The following is a 12,108-nucleotide window of genomic DNA, read 5'->3' as shown; positions in this document are numbered from 1 at the left end:
TTATTTAATTCTAGCTGTTTACTGCTTGAATCTTCCTTTTGACCGAATTTTATTAGACTGGCTGCAACTAATTAGAATGCGAATTGTTTATAGTAATAGGTTTATAATTTGTCAATAAACTGTTTAATAAAATTTATAAAAAATATATGCATACGTATTCATACCCGATCTAGACCCGATCCGTACCCGATTAATATCCAGTTTTAAGCGGGTAGTATACGGGTAGTCACTACCCATACCCGCTCAAATAGACCCGATGGGTATATTATTAATTTAAGTATCTAGAACCAGACTCGATCCGAAGTTAAATGGGTAGGGTATAGTTTTTTTTTTTGTATCCATTTCTTTTTAGGGTACGGGTATAGTATATCAACTACCTAGATCCGATCCGGTCCACGGACACCTTTAGGATACATAAGACATGTAGAATGGGACTCTCTCTTTGTTCTCGTCCGATTAATCAATTTTTCAAAAAATCTATCATACTTTGGAATGAATGATTTTATTACTGAATATTCAATTCTTATTCATAAAATCTGCATGATTTTCTCGATCTAAATTGAGTAGATTTTACGTGAAGAAGATTTTGTTCATTAATATTCTATTCAATATTGTTAGGAGAAGAACCTGACTCGGTCTTGTTAAAAAAGAGGGAAAGCAAAGCTAGGTCCAGATGATATAGATCACCCTTTTTTCTTGCGCCAAAGATCTGACCATTTCCGAAGGAATTGGAACTACATTTCTTTTCAATTTCCATTCAAGAGTTCCTATGTGTTTCCACGCCTTATTTTCAGACCTTGAAATGAAATGGACAAATTCCTTTTCTTAGGAACAATGACGGGTTCTAATTGCTTTGGCTCCTAAATTCGCACCAAAATCGGACCGAACCAAATATTTGTCAGGCTATTGTTCTCTCGAATCTATGGAGTAAGACATTGATTTTTCAATAAGATCAATTATGTTCAGTGCATAGTAAGCTCGCTTGAAAAGCATTGGCGTACGTATAAACGAGGTGCTCTACGGCTCTACCGAATTGAACTATAAGTCCTTGTCATAGATATCTCAACATATAGATAATTTCTTGTCAAGATGGATATTCCTTAATCCCACATAATAATTCCCTGATTACAAAATTCCATTACTGTTAACAGGTGGCTTCGAGATTTCTTATGGGCACAGGCATCTTAGGTTGTTCAGTTTTGATCAGTTATAACAGAGATAGAGAAATAGATGAGCAGGATCACTACCACTTGGCAGAATAGAATATCCAAGATTCCAACGAATCACACATAGAGTTAATGGTATTTCATAACTAATAGATTGAGCAGCAGCTCGTAGACCACCTAAAAAGGAATATTTATTATTTGATCCATATCCTGACATAAGAAGCCCAATAGGAGCAATACTAGAAATTGCGGTCCATAAAAAAAAACCTATACTGAGATTGGCTAAAACAAGACGATACCCAAAGGAATTATTCGGAGGGGAACAACAACCGGAAACAGTGGTTAATACCCTGTAGCCTGACGTATTGATTGGCTGAAAGGCCTGAAAGAGAACGTTGTTCTGGGGGGGATTATACCTGTTGGTACTTGTTTCTCAAGAAGAGATGGAAAACATACTCAATATCATTTGATTGAATAGTTGCCTTAGCCATCTACAGCTGGGGGCCTATATCCGAGAAAGAAAATCTTGGTAAAGTGAAAGTTAAAACTCTTGGTCATATTTCTCTTTATTGAGAAATAGAAGAAGCCATTCAAGGGTTTTGTCGGGCCTTCTCATACACTATCTAAACTAAGAAATTTGATTAGGCGGTCAATGAAAGTTGCCTATTCTCTCTCTCCTCTATCAATCCAATATAAATATATTTCTATTGACGTAAATATACAAAATAATAATTAATCTAAACATGATTTTCGGTATGTATATATATATATATATATATATATATATATATATATATATATATCTCTCTCTCTCTCTCTCTCTCTCTCTCTCTCTCTCTATATATATATATATATATATATANTAGTTTTTAGATACTATATTTGATATATATATATTTTTTTAAGTGTTGGTCTGTCAAATAATGTGAATGATAATTTATTGAAAAAATTATTATTCTTCATAAAAGTTTAGCATACCGTTGTTTTAAACATTGATTTTTGTTTTATTTTTTTAGATTTTGCATCTAAATTCTATTTATTTCTCTATTTATAATTAATGTAAATTATTCATTTTTAGTTAAGTGATACATGTGTGCATATGAGGTCCTTTACTTAAGTTAGTTATATCAATTTGTAAATTCTGAATTGTTACTTTAGTTATTTAGCTTTGCTAAGAAGTATTTATACATGTTTTTAATACCTATTAATTGTGTTTAATGTTTTAATAGCTGGACTGCATATGCTCACGTATATGGTCCTGCATACCGTTTATGCACTATGCAGTGGATAACCTCATGGATACCGCATACCGCCTTTTGAAATATCGATCAGCATATTCGATCTGTGTCCTTGACCTATCTTATAAATTATTTCTTAGTCTTTTAATAACGAATATCAAGTTAGTGCAAGCCATATGCCTGTAAAAGCAATGACTTACTGACTTGAAGGGATGATATCTAGTTTAGATTTGTGTAGCTTCTTAGTGGCAATACCTATAATATGAAGACAATCATTATCTTGTTGTGTGCATATTATATTTATGGTTTTTTTTTTATGATCTGATATCGTAAACTAGGGCCTCTTCTGTACTGTTGCTGGATGTACTCTACCAATTTAAAGAGAATATAGAAATGGCTATTTTAGTAGATTTAAAGATTTGACAGCAGTCGATCAGTTTGTGCAAAATTGCTAAGCTTGTTATCTTGGCTGTTTTGGTTGAACTTGCCCAGTTAAGGTTTAGTTTACGATGATTTCGCCAATTTTAGTTTCTTGGGCAAAATTCATTACTTTTTGTTGAACAGAGTCATAAACATATAATATTAACGCTTGTGTTGATTTTTTTCCTTCTACTTTTGACTGATCATAAATCCCATCGATCTTCCCAAAACTTTAGTGCAAAAAACTCAAAATTTGAAATTTAGGTAGCTTGAAGAGCACATGGAAAAATTAGCCATAATAAGAAAGGAAATATTTCAAAATTTTTTGGAATTTTCTTTTTGAACTTGCAAAATTATGCGAAGTTTTCCAATTGCTATTTGAGACCAAAGTTATTAGACAAAATAGTAGAAAGAAAATGGTGGTTTGACATAGTGTCTCTCATATATGAGTTTGCCATGCTTATAAAAAATTTATCTGTCTCAATCACTAACTAGTCATACTTTTTTTTTTTTCAATTTGGTAATATTATAAGTTTTCCTTTCGTGCCTTTGGCAGCACATAGTTTGCCCTACTTTATTTTTGTAGTTTCCTATTTTTCAATTCTAGACTTTGATGTATTTGAATGAACGGTATGCCAAGTATTCTTCAAGTCAAAACAATATCTTATTTCATGATGTGATGCCCCATTAGTCCCACATTGGATAATGTGGGGGAGCATGAGGGTCTTGCATGTGACGGCAACATTAGAACTAATAATTGGGTTTAAGCATTTTGGTCTGATTGTTTGGGCCCAATGGGTAATTAGTGCTTGTGGGCTGGGTTGTTACAGTTGGTATCGGACACCAGTTGGAATTGTGAGGTCGGCCTCACATTGCTTGGTGATCGTTGTCTATATGTCTGATTGCTGACGAGGACGTTAGGGCCTAAAACGGAGAGAGTATGTGGCACTTCATTAGTCTTACATCAGATAATATGGAAGAGCGCGAGGGGTTTATATGTGGCAGGCACATTAGAACTAATAATTGGGCTTAAGCATTTGGGCCGGTGGTTTGGGCCCAATGAGTTAATAGTGCTAATGGGCCAGGATGCTGCACATGAGGCATTAAAATTATAGGTGTAGAGCTCAATAGTCACAATGCATGCCATAATGTATATGTTTCAATTTAATTGACTCTACATGTCATTATATAATTTATTTAAAAGCTCTGAAAGTTGGGAAGGACATTCCCTTTATGGGATTAATATCTGTGCTCTTTGGTCCACTTGAGCCAAAATCTACAAGATAAATCAAGGGCTATTTGGCCTTGCTATATAGTATGGTGCCTTCCAATGAAGTACTGTATTATGATGCCCTTAACGGTTCCTCTTTGCAGCACCAGAACTTTCAAATTGAGCTTCTTATTTTGGGGCTGAGAATATTATTTCTGCTTTCTGCCGCAAGAAAAAAGCTCTAGTTTTTTTTTCTTTTTGATTTCCAAATGTTCTACTAGTTTTCGTTGGAGCTGAGAGTGGAGTCATAAATGGGGCCAAATAGGCCTTCAAACTAAGCATATATGTGTTGAAAAGTTTATCAAATGTATGTACTTTTTGTACAGTTCGGTTATTTAGCTTGTTCTAAAATGCAACACCTAGTTATGATGCATTCTTTTCTCGTGTTGTTGCTTGGCTGCTTGCCTTGACCAACCTATTTAGAATTGCATTAGACTTAGTTGAGCCTTAGTACTGTGTTTTTGTGGTCACAATCTTCTATTATAGTTTATAGATGTATTTTGGTTGCTCCTTGAGTATTGGCAATTTTCTACAATGCACCTCTTTTTGTTAGGCTGTTATTTTATTTGGAATCTTACTTTTTAATCCACATTTGTGCATTTAAGCAATTAAAATGAGGGAAAATATAGTAGCACCGCCCTGAACTTTTAGTCAATTATAGATGGTCTTCAAACTTTTATTTTTCAAATTAAAACCAATTTGAATTTTTCCATCCTTACATCACCTGTGTCTTTGTCATTTTTCAGTAACAGCCATCAACTTTGTCAAACCATTTGTCTATATTGTCCCCAAAATCAGCATCGCATTTAAAAGAACAGTAATACGATCAAAACTTTCAGGGTTCACTTTCGAGCCACACAACTTACATCAATTACTGAAAATGGATGCAAATATTGTGCTGGTCGTGGACTAAAACAGTCATATTGTTCATGTATTTTATGGAAAAACTATAGTTTGGGTGATCATCTATAATTGGGTAAAAGTAGATAAAAGTGGAAAATTTTTATGTGTTAGAATATTTGTCATGCAATAGTTATGTATTTGTGGAGCCTTTGCTGCACCAATTTTCTATACCCTTTTAAATTCTCTTTTTTAAAATGAATGTTAATCTCATATAATTTACAATAGTGGGCTTGCATTATTTTTTGTATCAGAAGGGAATCCTGCTACAGTTGCATGCTTTAGAAAATGAGTAAGGCTCTCATATAATTTACTCTATTGGGTTTGATTATCTTTTGTATCAGAAGGGAATCCTGGTACAGTTACTTGCTTTAGATGATGACCAAGGCCCCTTCTATTGCTGAAGTAAGTTGCTAACATCGGATGAAGTGGTGTGTCATGTATTTTTTGATTTTGAGCCTATAAGTTGTACTAGTGAAAATAAATTTAAGGCTGTAATTAAGCAATTAAGTGGCGGAGGTTAGCAACTTAATGATTCAAGCTGGTATTTGCAGTTGTTGCTTGCAAAGCAAATTATATTCAAGTAGCTGTGAGAAAATGAAGGGAATCAAAGAAGGATCTAGTTTGTACATTTGCTAAGTTGGTGAATAGGAAGGAGTAATGGAGAAACGGATAACCTCCTGTTTTGCTGCATGGTTGAACTGATTGACCAATTCACTTGGGTTAGGGAGGTTGACCATTTGACAGTGTAGCTTGTGGCTGGCACAAAATGGTAGTCGACTGATTGGTTTGGGTCTGTTATTTAAAGGTGTTAATAATATTCCTGACTCAATTTCTACCAAATTTGATATATGGATTGCTTTATTATGGTACCTCTCTATACCAGTTGGATGCTGTCACTAGCATCATACAGTACTTTGTTGGTATATCAGTTTGCGCGGGGGCAGATGGCGCTATGTTGAGGATTGGATAGTGGTCTTTTGGCCCAAGATTCAATAAGATCCTTGACGGCTGCTTGACAACATACTAGATATGTCACACACAGATTCGAATGCCGAATGGATAGTAAAATTCAAACCCATATTTAGTGAAGACCAATACAGATAGGAATCAGATGCAAGATTAGATATTGAGCAGTTACAGATATGACATATATATTAAACAATAGTATAGGACTAACAGTAGAGAGGAAGAGTTGACAGCAATATGAACACGTTAAAATTGTAACAAACATAGAAAAATCGTGAAATTCAAGAAAACAATGCGTACTTAGACTTATTGTTTGTTATCTATTCAATCAAACTAGTTTCGAATTTGGATAATCTAATACCCTAATCTGCATTCAAATCTGAGAGAAAATACTCTAATCCAATTCCAAATCCCATTGGGAAAAGTTTCTGACGCAAGGTTCAAATTCGAAACCAAATCCAAGAGGAATAGTGAACAACCCGTATCCAGCCCTTCTTGGATTTGGACCTGGGTGGATAAGATATTATCCGACCCGTTCTCAACCTTACTTGATGGCCACGAGTGGGGCTTGAGGAGTTGTTGATAGTGGTCTACATTGGGGCAGATGAGTGACAATGTGACTGAAAGAAAAGAATGTTCCAGGGAAAAAAAGGAAAAAGAAGGCTAATCCTTATTGCTCCCTATTGGAATGACTACTATGCTCCTCTTCCTCCCTATGGACTTCCGCCTGCTTTTGTAGATCACCCTTGGAGGCCTCTTCGCTGCCATCAAAGCTTGTCAATCATGACCACAGTGCTACCATAGAGTGCTTGAAGAAGGGCTTGATCTTTGTGGAAAACCAGCTTCCAATATGCTGCAGCTCAAGGACATGCCATTGTCGATTGCAGCCCACAAAACCAGCATGGCACAGCATACAGTCCTTGCTCAGATGATTTAAGATGGATAGAAAGATTCTTTAGAAATCGAAGTTTGTTAAAGGAGAAAGTTTTAAGGATGTATTGAGGTAGATAAGTGCTATGGAGGGACAGACAAAAAAAAAGGGAATCATGCAGGAATAGAATATTAGATCTTAATGCTCACTGAAAAAAAATCTAAATAACCTTATCAGTTCCTTAAAGTCTCTGTCAACGACATAATACGCAATTTTGTTTGTTGCACTTTTGGAGGTTTTACAACCTTCATACACACAAAACAGATTGATATATAATTTCTAATAGGACTAAACCAATCCCTTATTTGTTATCTATCTGAAACTGGTACATTCTCCCAAAAATGGTATCTGAACCATTTAGTTTGAAGTGAACTTTTGTTGAAATCTCATTCAAACTCAGGTATTGCAGCACTGCTCTCAGGTGATAAGTGCACTCAACTGATCAACCTATGCTGCAGACTGGCAATTGATTGGCCTATTTTCCAGACCGGTCAACCGGTCTACTTAAATTTAAACTTGGATAATATTTTGTGTACCCTACTATTGAGCTTGATACTGTAGCTTGACTTCTAAACATAGGAATAAGATAAAAGATTTTTTTTTTAAAAAACATAGTTTTACCATATCTAAACCTAAATTTGCAGCTTTCCTGTCATCTCTATGGATGTGGTGCCTAGCTGTATCAATTTACTTCTTTTGATTCTGAGAGAAACAAAATTCCTAGAAATAAAGTAGTGAATGTAGTACATTCCTACCTATCTTTCGCCTATAATAAGACTGACAGTCATTACTTCATATAAGTATATCATTGCACGGGTACCAAACAATCTTGAATGAGCTTCTGTAGTTCTTGAGTGTGCTTTTCTAGTCCTTTGTATTCAATTGATGCAATTGCTTAGTATGCTATCAAAGTTTGTTGAAGGTAACACAGGATTTCATTAAACTAATGGGTAAGTTGGGGAAAGCCAAATTCCCTCAAATTAACTATCAACGTTGTTTTTTCAAAATATGATGCAACAGCATGAATGATGCTTATATTTGGTACATTCAGAGATTGATATCATGAATCAGTCATTCAAATGTATGAGTGGTAAAGCAAAGGAGCTATGAAACAACTTAGAACCCTTTGGCTTGAAAATATTAGAACAAAGGGTCTTACGGGCCTTGTCAACAACATGGGGTTATACTCTGCCAATACTGTGGTTTCAGCTGCAGCTAGTGAAAATCATTGATCATAAACTAAAATTTATTTTAAGGCTGAATTGCTTACTGCATTCCCTTAGTGATTTATAATTGGGAAGGAAGAAAAAAAATGGTTCTTTTGATTGTGCTTATATTGAAATTTGAATATTTTAATCATTTATACCAGCTTCAATCTTTACTGAAGTGTTTTTGAAGTGAATAATTCTCAATGACATTTTAGATATCAGCAGCGTCAGCATCTGGTAGATGTGACGGAGATATTTAATCTACTCCATCGAGAGAAGAAGCGGCGCCTTATTAAGCTCATCAGTCTCGTTGTCCTTCTCTTTCTTTCTTTATTCTGGTAAATATATCACAAGATTTTTCAGATTAGTAAGAGCACCTCAAGAATAAAATATTAATCATCCCTTCTTTGTTCTTTACCTGTAGGATGATCTGGAGTGTGTTGGAGGATGACGATTAGTTGGAGATGCTGTGGTTCTGGTTACTGTGCAGTGCCCGCTCCAGCTGTAGGTATCAGAAGGTGTGGTCCTAAGTCAGTCGGGAGCGCAAAATGGTTTGCCGTCATTTCCCACGTTGTGATGCTCCCATCTTGTTGTAACATGTATTTGGTGCTTTTCTTCATTATTCACTGTAGTACGCATCAATTGTTGATATCGTGGTGCTTCTGATTGCTTCTAAACCTTTACTCTCCGTATAGCTTATTCCATGATGTCCATGCATGATTAACCAAAGGAACTAAAAAGGAGCTTATGCAGCTTCCTGCATTTGTGCTTGCATGAAAACATTTCTAGTGGAGTATTCTATCTACATCAAAATTATCTATTTTATTTAAGCAAGCAATTCGCAGTCGGACGGGTACTTAGCATAACGTTATTTTTCTTCTTCTTTCTTGGGTTAATTTTATTAGTGCCTGTCGGCTCACTCCTAATTATATTGAAACCTTTCAAGAGTTATCAATATCATGAATGCCCCTCAAATTCAGTTAAATTATCATGAACCATAATACTGTTATTCCACCCGAAATATGGCTTAAATGTTTGTTTTACCCTTTCCACTCTTTGATTGTTAATTGTTTAGTTATTAGTATTATTCTAGTTTAATTATTTAAATATGTCGTCATTGTGACTAATTTAGTATATTTTTATTTTATTTGTTTAGTTCTGATGGAAGAATTAGATACTTTTTGTCAGGTTTATTTTTATATCTTTATAGGGCTTTTTTTGCATTTAGATTCCTGACAAATTTTTATTTTAAAAATAGTCCTGTCAAAATTTAATTTGCAAAAATGGCTCTGGGCCTGCCACCAGGCGCCACGTCAGCGCCACGCGGGCAGGGCTGAAACTGTGTGTTAAGTTGAACACGGTGAACTATTCATCGTGTTTAGACACGGTTAATGGTTCACCGTGTTTAGTATGGATATTTTGTATGTTGAAAAGAGTAGGGAGTAGGAATGTCAATAGGTATAGATATTCGAAATATTATCCAAATTCAAATCCGAATAAATTATATATATATATATATATATAGAGTAGGGCTACTATACTCTTATGAGTAGTGGACCCTTACTACTCATAAGTTGTTTTCGATGATGGAGCTTCCGAATCGACGATCCACTCCGTTAAATATGATCTAGAGCATTTAAAACTTCTAGAAATTAAATTTCATAATTTTTCGACATCATAATAAAGTCCATCAAGCGGGCATAAAATGAACGGTCAAAATCGAACGACGTCCTAAAAATGGATGATCGGATCCCTCAATTTAAGATCGGAGTTATTGATCTTTATCTAGGTAGTGTATAGAATTTTCTATCAAAAATTCAACCTATTCCGATTCTTTTCCACCGTTAAACTAGCAAGTATCCCATACCGGCCGTTAAAAATTATCAATTTTGTGAGCTTTTGATCATAAGGTAAATGATGTCGAAAAATTATGAAATTTAATTTCTAGAAGTTTTAAATGCTCTAGATCATATTTAACGGAGTGGATCGTCGATTCGGAAGCTCCATCATCGAAAACAACTTATGAGTAGTAAGGGTCCACTACTCATAAGAGTATAGTAGCCCTACTCTATATATATATATATTGTACTTCTATGCTTTTAAAAATGCCAAGTTATTAGTGATTATAGATATTTGGTTATTGGATTAAGGGATGTGCGGTTAGAATGATATAGGACCGCAGGGTTGAGTGCATGCCTAACTCAATACTCTGCTCTAACGGATACAAAAGATCAAAGACTAAACACGGTGAACCATTGACCGTGTCTAAACACGGTGAATGGTTCACCATGTTCAACTTAACACACAGTTCCGGCCCTGCCCGCGTGGCGCTGACGTGGCGCCTGGTGGCAAGCCGAGGGCCACTTTTGCAAATTAAATTTTGACAGGGCTATTTTTAAAATAAAAATTTGCCAGGGATCTAAATGCAAAAAAAGCCCTATAAAGATATAAAAATAAACCGGACAAAAAGTATCTAATTCTTCCATCAGAACTAAACAAATAAAATAAAAATATACTAAATTAGTCACAGTGACGACATATTTAAATAATTAAACTAGAATAATACTAATAACTAAACAATTAACAATCAAAGAGTGGAAAGGGTAAAACAAACATTTAAGCCATATTTCGGGTGGAATAACAGTATTATGGTTCATGATAATTTAACTGAATTTGAGGGGCATTCATGATATTGATAACTCTTGAAAGGTTTCAATATAATTAGGAGTGAGCCGACAGGCACTAATAAAATTAACCCAAGAAAGAAGAAGAAAAATAACGTTATGCTAAGTACCCGTCCGACTGCGAATTGCTTGCTTAAATAAAATAGATAATTTTGATGTAGATAGAATACTCCACTAGAAATGTTTTCATGCAAGCACAAATGCAGGAAGCTGCATAAGCTCCTTTTTAGTTCCTTTGGTTAATCATGCATGGACATCATGGAATAAGCTATACGGAGAGTAAAGGTTTAGAAGCAATCAGAAGCACCACGATATCAACAATTGATGCGTACTACAGTGAATAATGAAGAAAAGCACCAAATACATGTTACAACAAGATGGGAGCATCACAACGTGGGAAATGACGGCAAACCATTTTGCGCTCCCGACTGACTTAGGACCACACCTTCTGATACCTACAGCTGGAGCGGGCACTGCACAGTAACCAGAACCACAGCATCTCCAACTAATCGTCATCCTCCAACACACTCCAGATCATCCTACAGGTAAAGAACAAAGAAGGGATGATTAATATTTTATTCTTGAGGTGCTCTTACTAATCTGAAAAATCTTGTGATATATTTACCAGAATAAAGAAAGAAAGAGAAGGACAACGAGACTGATGAGCTTAATAAGGCGCCGCTTCTTCTCTCGATGGAGTAGATTAAATATCTCCGTCACATCTACCAGATGCTGACGCTGCTGATATCTAAAATGTCATTGAGAATTATTCACTTCAAAAACACTTCAGTAAAGATTGAAGCTGGTATAAATGATTAAAATATTCAAATTTCAATATAAGCACAATCAAAAGAACCATTTTTTTTCTTCCTTCCCAATTATAAATCACTAAGGGAATGCAGTAAGCAATTCAGCCTTAAAATAAATTTTAGTTTATGATCAATGATTTTCACTAGCTGCAGCTGAAACCACAGTATTGGCAGAGTATAACCCCATGTTGTTGACAAGGCCCGTAAGACCCTTTGTTCTAATATTTTCAAGCCAAAGGGTTCTAAGTTNTATATATATATATATATATATAATTTATTCGGGTTTGGATTCGAATAATATTTCGGATATCCATACCTATTGACATCCCTACTCCTTATTTCATTTTTCAATATACAAAAAATACATACTAAACACAGTGTTTAGACACGGTGAACTGTTCACCGTGTTTGAATTAATACCCTGGCCTCATCTCAGCCCGCGTGGCGCTGACGTGGCGCCTGCGTGGCAGGGACAAGACCATTTTTGCAATTTTAATTTTGATCGTGTTTGAA

General features: G+C 35.2%; 2 long non-coding RNA genes across 2 annotated transcripts; one reads left to right on the top strand and one right to left on the bottom strand.

Moving 5' to 3' along the window:
• LOC109727532 lies at nt 8,312-8,932 on the top strand. The gene is made up of 2 exons (XR_002220787.1): nt 8,312-8,440; nt 8,527-8,932. It is a non-coding gene; the product is annotated as an uncharacterized LOC109727532 (long non-coding RNA).
• LOC109727031 lies at nt 10,920-11,823 on the bottom strand. The gene is made up of 2 exons (XR_002220693.1): nt 11,412-11,823; nt 10,920-11,325 (listed from the first exon to the last, which is right to left on the bottom strand). It is a non-coding gene; the product is annotated as an uncharacterized LOC109727031 (long non-coding RNA).

Source organism: Ananas comosus, linkage group 22 (genome assembly GCF_001540865.1).
Source record: "Ananas comosus cultivar F153 linkage group 22, ASM154086v1, whole genome shotgun sequence".
In the NCBI taxonomy this organism is placed as follows: Eukaryota; Viridiplantae; Streptophyta; class Magnoliopsida; order Poales; family Bromeliaceae; genus Ananas; species Ananas comosus.
This window is presented reverse-complemented; position numbering and strand designations above follow the sequence as displayed.